The sequence below is a fragment of the Rattus norvegicus genome, chromosome 14, assembly GCF_036323735.1.
Source record: "Rattus norvegicus strain BN/NHsdMcwi chromosome 14, GRCr8, whole genome shotgun sequence".
Lineage (NCBI taxonomy): Eukaryota > Metazoa > Chordata > Mammalia > Rodentia > Muridae > Rattus > Rattus norvegicus.
The window spans coordinates 101,358,317-101,372,063 of record NC_086032.1 but is presented as its reverse complement, the minus strand read 5'-3'; the positions used below and the strand labels follow the sequence as shown (position 1 = coordinate 101,372,063).

The 13,747-nt window shown below is 46.0% G+C and overlaps 1 pseudogene; it reads right to left on the bottom strand.

The window, feature by feature from the left end:
- Window positions 1-4,624: 4,624 nt before the first annotated feature.
- On the bottom strand, window positions 4,625-6,735 carry LOC108352813 (heat shock cognate 71 kDa protein pseudogene; annotated as a pseudogene).
- Window positions 6,736-13,747: the final 7,012 nt, after the last annotated feature.

Here is a 13,747-nt window from a genome sequence, read left to right as displayed (position 1 = left end):
GCTCACAGAGATCCACCTGTCTGTGCCTCCTGAGGGCTGGGATTAAAGGCATGCATCACTGCACCCGGCCCTCCCTAACTCTCTAGTATGTGGTCGTGTACCTATAACCCCAAAATCTGCGAAGCAGAGAGGAAGATCAGAAGTTCATGATTATGCTCAACACCAAGTGGATTAGGACCCAGCCTGGCTACATCAGACCCTGCTGTAAACAAACAAACACCAACCAAGTAAACAAACAAAAAACCCAAACAACACAAACACTCGAACGAGCCTGCTATGGTGACCGTCCCTTAATCCTAGGACTTGGGAAGCAGAGACAGGTGCATCAGGAACTCAAAGTCATCCTCCGTGTCCTAGGGTTAGCATGTCATTACTGTGAACAGACACCATGACCAAGGCAACTCTTATAAGGACAACATTTAACTGGGGCTGGCTTACAGGTTCAGAGGTTCAGTCCATTATCATCAAGGCAGGAGCATGGCAGCATCCAGGCAGGCATGGTACAGGAGGGGCTGAGTTCTACATCTTCATCTGAAGGCTGCTAGAAGACTGGCTCCCATGTGGTTAGGAGAAGGGTCTTAATACCCATGCCCACTGTGGCACACTTCCCCCAACAAGGTCACACCTCTGAATAGTGACACTTCCTGGGCCAAGCATATTTAAACTACTACACTCCTCTTTTCTTTTTTGGGGTGCTGGGCTGGAAGCCAGGGCTATAACCCTGAGCTACACCCCCAGCTCCTGGATATCTGTTTTGGGTTTTATTTTTTTCTTGTTTGTTTGGACATCTATTGTTCTCTAGTTTCTACAAGACAGAGTTGGTAACTCCAGCTCTTTCTTATGCTCCCTAAGAGCTCTCAGTGTTTCTTTTGTTTCGAAGTCCTTCAGTTTGGGATAACTGAAACATTTATCACACATTTCCCTTTCTCCAGACATATGTTCCCAGTGAGACACCGCTTCAAGAATTAAAAGGTTAATGAGCAAATGACTTACAGTTTCAATGTTTTAGTGTGTGGGTGCCATTTAGGCAGCAGAATAAAGCTAATAATTGCTCTCAGACTACATGGTGGCTGACATATGGTTCCTTGGTGAATTGTATCTATATAAACTTTGCCTGGAAACTGTATCCATATAAACTATGCTTTGAAACCACGAACTGAAACTTCCTAGATTGCTTTGGTAAATCTGTCATCCAATTATCTGTCTGTCTGTCTACCTATCATCTATCTTTATCACTTATCTCTATGCGTAGCTCAGGTTGGCCATAAACTTACCCTCCTTCTGATCCCAAGTCCTGAGGACTGAGATTACAGATGTCTACCCTACCTTCAGCCTTCTTCCTGAGACCTTCAGTTTGTTGGTTGATTGCCTTTTTGATTTTGTTTTTGTTTTCGAGACAAGGTAGCTCAGGCTGGCCTCCTCCCTGTTTAGCCTAGGAAGCCTTCACATTCCTGAGCCATCTGTTTCCACATTCCAAGTGCTAGGAATGCAGGTGCGTATCCTCACAGAGGTCCTCATCGCCAGGTTTCTAATACTTGCATTAGAATGTGTTCTCTGTGATGCGTACACCTGGATTTAACTAGCCAGTTATAGAAATGTAGGATGTTGTCTTAGTTAGGGTCACTACTGCTGTGATGAAACACCATGACCAAAGCTCTATGGGGTTTATGTCTCAGTACAGATCAACACCAAAACCAAGACAGGGACTCAGGCAAGGCAGGATCCTGGAGGCAGGAGCTGACACAGAGGCCATGGAGTTGTCTGCTTGCTGGCTGGCTCCTCATGGCTTGCTCAGCCTACTTTCTTATAGAGCCCAGAAACACCAGCTCCAGGATGATGGCACCACCATCAATGGACTGTGCCCTCCCTCACCAATCACTAATTAAGAAGAGGCCCTAGAACTCATAGAGATAATTTATTGATTGTGGCTCCCTCCTTTCAGACGACTCTAGCTTACATCATGTTGACACAGACCACCCAGCACACTTCCTGAAGTTGCCTTTTCCAGGCATTTTGTCATGGCAGTGAGAGAAGAAGTGAGTCACAAACCAAAGGACATAATGGGTGTGCCTGTTCCTTTCTGAGTGTGACTGAGCTAGTCAGGGGGTTGGAGAGGCTCTTCCGCAGTTAAGAGAGCTTTCAGTTCTTGCAAAGGACCTGATTTGGTTTCCAGCACTGGCTTGCGGCTCATAGCTATCTATAACTCTACTCCAGGGCACCTAATGCCCTCTTCTGGCCTCCCTGCCAAGGCTCCTGCATGTACTTTGTGCACATAAATTAATGCGTGCATGCACTTACTCATGAATAAAAATTTAAATTAAAATATGTATAGACTTATTTTTATGTATGTGAGTGTTTTGTCTGCATGTACGTCTGTCCACGTGTGTATGTGCGTGGAGTCCACAGAGGTCAGAAGAGGGCATCACATTGTTGGGGACAGGAGTTGCAGAAGATTTGCAAATGGAGTTACAGATTCACTGTGTTGTGGATGCTGGGAAGTGAATACAGGCCATCTGCAGGAAGAGTAAACTCTCTTAATCAATGGAGCACCTTTAAAAGCCCCTCAAAGGGGGTTGGGGATTTAGCTCAGTGGTAGAGCGGCCCTGGGTTCGGTCCCCAGCTCCGAAAAAAAGAAAAGAAAAAAAAAGCCCCTCAAAGGTACCCCTCCTCACCTCATCCTGGTGCTAGAGATTGAAAGCAGGGCCTCACACAAGTTAGACAGTGCCTTCTGCTGTCGCTTAGATGCTGTCTACCAACCCAACAAGGTGTCTTTAGGGAATAATCATGTGTACCACAAAGATTCTGGCACAAAGATTTACTTGTAAAAGTGAAAAGTTACAAACGTCTATTCTGTTTAGTTTTATGTCATCTTGACACAAGCTAGAGTCCTCTGGAAGGAGGGAATCTCAATTTAGAAAATGCTCCCATAAAATCCAGCTGTAGAGCCTGGGCAGTGGTGGCACACACCTGTTATCCCAGCACTCTGGAGGCAGAGGCTCTGAGTTCAAGGCCAGCCTGGTCCACTTAGAGAAACCCTGCCGGGGAGTTGGGAGTGGGGAGAAAAGAAAAAAATAAAAATGAAGAGTATGTGTGCTATTTCCTGAATTGTTGATTGATGGGTAGTGCTCATTGTGTTTAGTGCCGCTCTTGGGCAGGTGGTCCTGGGTTCTATAAGAACGCAGGCTGAGCAAGCCACGAGGAGCAAGTCAGTAAGCAGCACCCCTCCACGGCCTCTGCATCAGCTCCTGCCTCCAGGTTCCCGCCCTGCCTGACGTCCTGTCCTCCCTGCTTTTGACGTTGAAACTATATGGAGCTGAGTGAAATAAACCCTTTCCTCCCACGTTTTTGTTCATAGGGTTTCACCCCAGCAAGAGAAATCCTAAGACAGTGATGGTGTGAGGGGACGCAGTGCATCATGGGAGGAAAGGTATGGCACAGGGAACACATCTGCAATCAGGATGTGGGAGAGAGTTGCCTGTCCAACTCTCCTGCTCCTTCCCCCTCAGCTCAGCATGGACGCTCAGCCTACATTCTGGGGTTTAAAATGAGGTTTCCCCTCTGTGACGGTTTGTATATACTTGGCTCAGGGAGTGGCACTATTAGAAGGCGTGGCCTGTTGGAGGAAGTGTGTCACTGTGGGTGGGGCCTTAAGACCCTCCACCTGGCTGTCTGGAAGTCGGTATTCTGCTAGCAACCTTCAGAACTCTCAACTCATCTGGCCCTGTGTCTGCCTGGACACTGCCATGCTCCCACCTTGATGATAATAGACTGAACCTGTGAACCTGTAAGCCAGCCCCAATTAAATGCTGTCCTTTATAAGAATTGTTTTGGTTGGGCTGGAGAGATGGCTCAGCAGTTAAGAGCACTGGCTGCTCTTCCAGAGGTCCTGAGTTCAAATCCCAGCAACCACCTGGGGCTCACAACCATCTGTAATGGGATCTGATGTCCTCTTCTGGTGTGCATGAAGACAGTGACTCTGCAGTCACTCACATACATGAAATACAAAACGGTTGTCTTGGTCATGCATTTGTTCATAGCAGTAAAACCCTAAGACACCCTCTTCAGTTAAGTCTTTCTGAAAACGCCTTTAGAGAGATGGCCTAACGTGTGTCCTAGGTGATTCTAAACTTAATTGTGTTGACAGAACGGTAAATATATTAAGTGCATGCTTCTGTGTCTCCCCTTAGCTAACACTTGGTATTACAATACAGAAATGGTTTGCCAGGGTTAAGAGTGTATGTATACATTACAGACTCTACCATGCAGTTACCTCTACGCTTGAATCACAGCCCTGGGAAGATACGTGCACACATGTAACGTAAGTGCATATATACACGTAGCCAATTTGAAAGATAAAGTTACTTTAATCTCTCTCTTTGGGGCAAGGCCTCATTGGCTGCTCTGGAACTCTTGACTGCTCTGGAACTCATGTAGAACAGTGGTTCAAACCTTTCTATTTTTTTACATTTTTTTTTAACTTAAAAATTCTTTTCTTGTGGTTTGCACATAGGTCTGTGTGAGGCTGTCAGATCCCCTGAAACTAAAGTTACAGACAATTGTGAGCTGCCCCGTGGGTGCTGGGAACTGACTCTGGGTCCTGTGGCAGAGCAGCCAGTGCTCTTTTTTTTTTTTTTTTGTGCCAATTTAAATAGTTTTATTATTCCATGTTACTTGTTTTGGGTCCCTGTGGAACAATGCTATACCCTCTACTTTGACGTAATCGACCTCTTCAATGGTGGGGCCTGAAGAAGCACCACCAGATGGAGGAGCTCCTCCACCAGGGAAGCCACCAGGCATTCCTCCAGGCAAGCCACCAGCACTCTGGTACAGCTTGGTGATGATAGGGTTGCAGACCTTCTCCAGTTCTTTCTGCTGATGCTCAAATTCTTCCTTCTCTGCAGTCTGGTTCTTATCCAGCCAGCTGATGATTTCATTGCACTTGTCAAGAATCTTCTGTTTGTCTTCATCATTTATCTTGCCTTGAAGTTTCTCATCCTCAACAGTTGCTTTCATGTTGAAAGCATAAGACTCCAGCGAGTTCTTAGATGAAACCTTATCCCTCTGCTTCTCATCCTCAGCTTTGTACTTCTCAGCTTCTTGGACCATGCGCTCGATATCCTCCTTACTCAAGGCGGCCCTTGTCATTGGTGATGGTGATCCTGTTCTCCTTTCCTGTGCTCTTATCTACAGCAGAAACATTGAGGATGCCATTGGCATCAATGTCAAAAGTAACCTCGATCTGAGGAACCCCACGGGGTGCTGGAGGTATGCCTGTGAGCTCAAACTTCCCAAGCAGGTTGTTGTCCTTGGTCATGGCCCTTTCACCTTCATACACCTGGATGAGTACACCTGACTGGTTGTCAGAGTAGGTGGTGAAAGTCTGGGTCTGCTTGGTGGGAATGGTAGTATTGCGCTTGATGAGGACAGCCATGACTCCACCAGCAGTTTCAATCCCAAGGGAAAGAGGAGTGACATCCAAGAGTAGCAAATCCTGAACATTCTCAGACTTGTCTCCAGATAGAATGGCTGCCTGGACAGCTGCACCATAGGCAACAGCTTCATCAGGGTTAATGCTCTTATTCAGCTCTTTTCCACTGATGAAGTCTTGCAGAAGTTTCTGGATCTTGGGGATTCTGGTAGAACCATCCACCAGGACAATATCACGGATCTGTGACTTGTCTAGTTTGGCATCTCGAAGGGCCTTCTCTACAGGGTCCAGTGTGCCACGGAACAGGTCAGCATTCAACTCCTCAAACCGAGCACGGGTAATGGAGGTGTAGAAGTCAATTCCCTCATAGAGAGAATCAATCTCAATACTGGCCTGGGTGCTGGAGGAGAGGGTGCGCTTGGCCTGCTCACAGGCAGTGCGGAGACGCCTGCCTGACAGCTCTCTTGTTCTCACTGATGTCCTTCTTGTGCTTTCGCTTAAACTCATCAATGAAATTGATGATCATTCGTTTATCAAAGTCTTTCCCACCCAAGTGGGTGTCTCCAGCTGTTGATTTGACTTCAAAAATTCCATCCTCGATAGTGAGGATTGACACATCAAAAGTGCCACCTCCCAAGTCAAAAATCAGCACATTCCTTTCAGCCCCGACCTTCTTATCTAAGCCATAGGCAATAGCAGCAGCAGTTGGCTCACTGATAATTCGAAGTACGTTGAGGCCAGCAATAAATAGTTCCAGCATCGTTTGTTGCCTGTCGCTGAGAGTCGTTGAAGTAAGCTGGCACTGTGACCACAGCATTGGTAACAGTCTTTCCAAGGTAAGCTTCTGCAATTTCCTTCATTTTTGTCAGAACCATTGAAGACACTTCCTCAGGATAGAAACTTTTTGTCTCCCCTTTGTATCCGACTTGGGCCTTGGGCCTGCCTGCATCATTCACCACCATGAAGGGCCGGCCAGTGCTTCATGTCAGACTGAACAACAGCATCATCGAATCTACGTCCGATCAGACGTTTGGCATCAAAAACTGTGTTGGTGGGGTTCATTGCAACCTGATTCTTGGCTGCATCCCCAATTAATCGTTCTGTGTCGGTGAAAGCAACATAGCTCGGCGTGGTGCGGTTACCCTGGTCATTGGCAATTATTTCCACCTTTCCATGCTGGAAGACACCCACACAGGAGTAGGTGGTGCCAAGATCAATGCCAACTGCAGGTCCCTTAGACATGGTTGCTTGCGTGTAGGCCCAGCTGTGCTGATGACGAGACCACACAGAGACCCCCCCGAGAGCTGGCTCCGAGTTCAATGAGAGCAGCCAATGCTCTTAACCGCTGAGCCATCTCTCCAACCTCCCTCACCCTTCTTAATGCTGAGACCCTTTAATGTAGTTTCTCATGTTATAGTGACCCCCCAACCATAAAAAAATTATTTTTGTTGCTACTTCATAACTGTAATGTAGTCATCTGTGTGTTCTGATGGTTTTGGACAATGCTGTGAAAGGGTCATTTGACCTCCACAAAAAGGCTGTGACCCACAGGCTGAGAACCACTGATGGCCTCAAATTCACAGTGATCCGCCTGCCTCTGTCTCCTAGCACTGGGATTGCAGGCCCAAGGCACCAGGTCTGCTTCCTTAGACAAAATCTTAAACTAGCACGTTGCTTTGGCTTTTCTCATTTCCTTCAGTGATTTTTCTCTAGGCGATGATTGCTTTCTAAGCTTTCTAATACTTCAGTAACTAGTGGAGTCCTCTTCCCAGGGAGTACGCTTGTCTTTTAAAAGATTTATTTCATGTATGCGAGTACACTGTCGCTGTCTTCAGACACACCAGAAGAGGGCATCAGATCCCATTGCAGATGGTTGTGAGCCACCATGTGGTTGCTGGGAATTGAACTCAGGACCTCTAGAAGAGCAGTCAGTGCTCTTAACCACTGAGCCATCTCTCCAGCCCACAAATTAGGGACTGGAGAGATGGTTCAGCGGTTAGAAGCACTGACTGCTTTTCCAGAAGACTGACGTTTGGATCCCAGACCCAAGTGTTATCTTACAAGCCTCTGTACCTCCAGTTCTGGGGGGTGGGGGGTGTCCATGCCCTCTTGTGACCTCCTCAAGCACTAAGCAAAACACATTCATACATTTAAAAAATTGGGTTTTTTTTTTTTTTTTTTTTTTGAGGCAGGGTCTCATGTAGCCTAGGCCTTGAATCGTTGTGTAACTGAGGGTGACCTGCAAAGACCACCTTCCAAGTACTGAGAGGTTTGAATAGGTGTGACCCCCACAGACTCATGTGTTTCAAAGCTCAGTCATAGGGAGTGGCACTAATGGGAGGTGTGGCCTTGTGGGAGGGAGTGCATCACTGTGGGGGCAGGCTCTGAAGTCCCCTATGCTCAGGCTACACTCAGTGTGGCACCTAATCTGTAGCTGCCTGCAGATCAAGATGTAGAACCATGGGCTTCTTTTCCAGCACCGTGCCTGCCTGTACCATGCTCCCACCACGATGATAATGGACTAAGTCTCTGAACCTGTAAGCCAGCCCCAGTTAAATGTTTTCCTTTGTAAGAGTTGCCATGGTCATGGTGTCTGTTCACAGCAGTAGAACCCTAAGACAACAGGCTTGTATTCTGTAAGCCCTGCTCAGGAGTCACATCTGCTGTTTTCTTTACTGGGAATGGTGTTTTAACTGTAGAGAGAACTTCCAGGTTAACAGATTAACCCACAGCTGTTAAAGCTGGTGGCCCAGCGTGATTTCCGCACGTGCTGGAGACTCTTAATTCCAGATGCTGTTTCAGGAAATTAATCCTGCATCATGCTGAAGGCCTTTGAATTTGAGAACAAATCCTGGAATGTTAAACAGTTGCTTCTTTTGTTTGAGACAGAGTCTCTTATCTGGTTGGAGCTCACCTTGAATTTAATCCTCCTGCCTCAGCCTCTAAGTTCTGGGTTTACAGAAAAGTGCCCCTTCACCAACTTTCCCACATCACCCATGTGACCTAAGGTCACTTAAGGCTGTTTCCTACCCCACCTGGCAAGTGACTCCTCTTTCCTTCTTCTTGCTTTCTCAATTGTCCTGTGTCTTTCTAATGCACTGTCCTGGCCTGGGGTCCTCATAGTTGTCACTAGGGAGAGCAGCTGGCAGAACAAGAATGTTCTGTGAGTCCTGGAAGACTTTTCTCTCCATCCACACCCTCACAGCAATGATGTGAATGTTCTCTGCCCTCAGCCAAAGGGGTCAATGTGTGGGATTTGCTGAATTGCAGCAAACAGGCTGGCAAATTGCTATTTATTTATTTATTTATTTATTTATTTATTTATTTATTCATTCGTTCATTCTTTTGTTTTTCAAGACAGGGTTTCTCTGTGTAACCCTAGCTGTCTGTTGACCAGGTTGGCCTCAAACTCAAAGACCTGCCTGTCTCTGTCGCTGATCGCTGGGAATTAAGCAAAGGCCTTGTACACTCAGGGCAGCCCTCTGCCCAGTGTCCCAGCTTGCAACTCTGGACAGTGTTTTGCTGTGTGAGGCTGTGGGAGACATCTCCTCTGCGGATTTGCTTGTTGTTCATTTGCTGTCTTCTGTAGCCCTGGCTGGCCTGGAACTCACTGGAACCTGGAAAGTTGTAGGCCAGGTTGACCTTGAACTTTCAACCTTCTTTCTGCCTCACCCTTACTGGTACTGGGCCACTACACTAGGCTTTGTTTATTGGGTTTTCAGGTTTTGAAGATGGCAAAAGACAGCTGGTGAGGCACAGAAGGTAAAGAGAAGAAACCATTGGCTCAGTACTGAACTTAGTGACTGTGCTACAGTGGGTACTAATCCCAACAGGGCCAGAACTGGAGTTGTGGACAGCTGAGAGCTGTCATGTGGGTGCTGGGAACTGAATGCCGGTCCTCTGGAAGAGCTCCCAGTGCTCCTAACCATTGAGCAATCCCTCTAGCCCCTTATTTTGCAGTCCTGTACACCCAGTATTAAGGCATGAGTTGAATAAACTATTCCTGCTTAACTGAGATCAATGTTGGTTTGGTTTGAATGGCGGTTCCTGAACCCCAACAAATCCATGCAGATCTGTGGCCATTGCCTGAAAAAAACAAACATAGCAGAACACCTCAGCTGGGTATAATAGCACACACTTTTAATCTCAGCATCTGGAGGTAGAGGCAGGAGGATCTCTGTGAGTACAGGACCAGACTAGTCTACACAGAAAGTTCCAGGACAGCCAGAGCTAAATAACAAGACAGATTAAAATGCAAACCACAAACTATTCAAATAGAAATTTTGTTCATGGCACTGGAGAAGCAATCTTTTCTTACGGCCTCTGGTTTGTCTCCCAACTTCCTGCATTCACCAGAGGCCTATTGCCCTTTCTTTCTCCGTCTCTCACGTCAGCCAAAGTATCCCTGATACTTAGAAAGTACAAGCTGGGCCGAGGACATGGCTCAGTGAGTATATGCCAGTGTAGGGACCAGAACTCAGATCCCCAGCACCTTCATAAATACTGGGGTGGCATGGTGACTCACTTGTAATCCTAGTTCAGCAAGAATTGGAGACAGGGGCTTCTCAACAACCTGGACAGTTAGACCAGTCAGACTGGTCAGTACTGGGTTCAACTGAGAAACTCCACCTAAATGTAGAGAAGACACCAGCATCAACATTTGTGCACATAAGTACCTGCACACATACATGAGAACACACGTGTGTGCACATCATATACACATACAGAGAATTTTTTCTTTAAGGGTTTGTTTGTTTGTTTGTTTTCCCAAAGATGTATTATATGAGTACACTGTAGCTGTCTTCAGACACACCAGAAGAAAGCATTAGATCCCATTACAGATGGTTGTGAGCCACCATGTGGTTGCTGGGAATTGAACTCAGGACCTGTGGAAGAGCAGGCAGTGCTCTTAATCCCTGAGCCATCTCTCCAGCCCACATACAGACACTTATAAACCTATGGGGCTGGGATGTAGCTTAGGTAAAAGGCTTGCTTAGTATACACAACACCCCAGACTAGAACTCCAGCATGATCTCCTTTCCTTTCAAGGAGGTGGAGGCAGGAGGATCATAAGCTCCTCCACATTCTCCGCCACACAGCAAGTTCAAGGCTAGCTTGGAATACCCGAAACTTTCTACAACAAACAAAATTAAATAAAACAAAAAATGTAAACACATTTATGTTTCTCCGTTATTAAAGAGTCACCACTTCAGGGGAGCACAAAGAGCCTCTGATGGTCTGGGCTTTTCCTGCCTTCCCAGCTCTGTGCTGGACTCTTTTAATTCCTCTCCAGCCCAGTGCTTCTGCAATTGCAGAGTGTCTTTCCCCAGACTTTGAGTGTCTCCAGCATTGTTCTGGGTCTTGGTACATTCTGATCCTTAGAAAGGCTCTCCTGAGACTGCCTCATGTTTTCTTATTTATCTGTTGGATAGCTATGAGTCACAGGACCAAACTAAAGGCCAGAATTTCTATTATTTTAACAAGATTCTTATTATTTTTATGTGTGTGTGTCCGTGTGTATGTGTGTGTGTGTGAGTGTTTGTGTGTGAGTGTCCGTGTGTGTGTGTGTGTGAGTGTCTCTGTGTGTGTATGTGTGTGTGTGTGAGTGTGTGTGAGTGTGTGTGTGGGTGAGTGAGTGTGTATCTCTGTGTGTGAGTGTGTGTGTGACAGTGTGTGTGAGTGTGTGTGTGAGTGTCTGTGTGTGTATGTATGTGTGTGTGAGTGTGTGTGTATGTGTGCGTGTGTGTGTTTATAAAGGTGTCCACAGAATTCATAAGAAGGTGTCTGATCCCTCAAGGCTGAACTTAGAGGTGATTGTGAGCTACCCAACAAGCTTGCTAGGAACTGAATTCAGGTCCTCTAGAAGAGCAGAAAGCACTTATAAGTTTTGAGCCATTTCTCCTGCCTTTATTTATTTGTTTTTTATTAAAAAAAATCTTGGCAGTAAGATCATTGGACTGGCCTGAATTCACTATGAAACTGAGGATTACCTTAAACTCCTGATCCTTTTGCCTCCCCCTAACAAGTGGTGGACTTCCAAGCATGTGTTACCACATCTCCACATCTCCATCCAGTTATGAATAAAACACACATACACACAGACATAGACACAGAGACACAAACACACAGACAGACAGACACACACACAGACACACACATAGATACACACAGACAGACAGACACACAGACACAGATATAGACATATACACATAGACACACACAGACAGACAGACAGACACACAGACACAGATATAGACATATACACATAGACACACACAGACAGACAGACAGACACACAGACACAGATATAGACATATACACATAGACACACACACACAGACACAGATACAGACATACACACAGACACAAACGCATAGACACACATGGCCACAGACACACACACAGAGACCTACACACACAGACACATGTATGTGCACTTACTGAAGCAGAGCAAACATGATTTATTAAAGAAAAACAAAACTCTTGAGAGCAAGAGGCAATTCAAGGAGGAATAGCAGGAAATATATTTTAAAAGGAAAAGTAGAGAAAAAAGTTTTTAAGATTGAAGCCATAGCTTGATGGTTGAGTGCTGGTATCAAATGAGAGGCTTGGTTTGACCCTCATAATTGCAAAAGTAATACAATAATAAATAAACAGTATCATTAATATTCTCTCGGAATCTTGAAATATTATCTTTCTTTATATTGTTTCATTGTTAAATAGTTCTGTGTAGTTGAGGTGGGGTGCAAACACAATGATATTTACTTTGGAAATACAGATATCAAAATTCCTTGTATTTTTACAGGCTTAAAGTAGAAATATGACCACTATGCAATGCAAAATCTGCAACGTAGCTGAAAACGGACAAGACACTGGCATTCCCGTCTATTATAACTGGAGGGAGCTTCAGCCACCAGCTGCAAAAATAAACAGAGGGTCAGCAGGCATTCCCTCAGAACATTCCAGAGCAGGGCTAATGTAAGTGATCTAAGGAGCCGCCCTCCTGATTAGACTCCATAGTTACAAAATTCATACAGAGCACAGGGTCCTGCAAATTAATTCCCGTTGCAGGGAATGAGTTAGGGAGTGAGGAAATCATATTTGGACTCAAAGAAACAGAATCCGGTTTCATAGTCTTAATTTCCCACAACCAACAGCCCTGGCTCTGTGCTGCGGTGGGTGGAACAGTTCAGTCTCGGGGTTCTGCGTGTATATTTCACAGGCACCACAGGGGAAGGGCAGGCTCTACACCCTCTGTACTGCTGCTCTGGCTGGTGAGAGATAGGCTGCTTACCCCATTTGGGTCCTACTTTGTAGGCTAAAAAGATCCTCTTCCCTCCTTCTGATACTGGGAATTGAACCCCAGGACCACATGCATATGAGGCATATACTCTACTTATGGGATAAGGATCTACCTTCTATCTGATGAGATGGGAAAGGAGCTGTCAGGGCCTGGCAAGAGAGCTCAGTGGGTACCAGAGTCACGGGAGCTCAGTGACCTGAGTTTCAATCCCCAGAACTTATGTGAAGGTGAAGGGAGAGAACTGACTCCAGTAAGTCGTCTTGTGATATCCACACATGTGCTGTGGCACCCCATCTCCACACACATATGATGCACTCACACATATACACACACAATAGTAAAAGAGAGATAAAAGTCAGGGCTCTGTTTAATAAGAGTACCTGGACTTGGTTCCCAGCACCCACATGGTGGCTCACAACCATCTCTAACTCCAGTTCCAAGGGGTCTGATGCCCTCTTCTGGCCTCTTTGGGCACTGCATGCATCTTGTGCATAGATAGACACACAGGGGAATCACATAAGAAGTGAAAAAGAAACTCTCACGGTGTTCCAACTCTGTGGATTAAGTGTCTGCGTATTGCATGGTGAGTGGGCTCTTCTTCAGATCTGTGACAGCCAAACTGGTGTTTGGTCAGGTAAACATTGTGGGGGCCTTAATTAAGACCAGCATTTCATCCTACATGCTGTAGGGTTTTGTGTTGCTCTCACAGAGCTCACTAGAGCAGGCTCACACAGCTTCCAGATGACTGCCATGTCGAAGCATGCTGTGTGCAGAGCTGGACAGGCTTGTCTCCATTCTACCTGGACCTTTGCGTGCTCTTTAGAGCAACAGTTGCCATGTTATTGACCAGGTCTGTCTCCTGCAATTTTACATTCCTGTACATACAACGCAAGTCCAGATAAGATTTCTTTTAATTTTAATCATGAATATGAATGAGTCTCTCTCTCTCTCTCTCTCTCTCTCTCTCTCTCTCTCTCTCTCTCTCTCTCTCTCTGTGTGTGTGTGTGTGTGTGTGT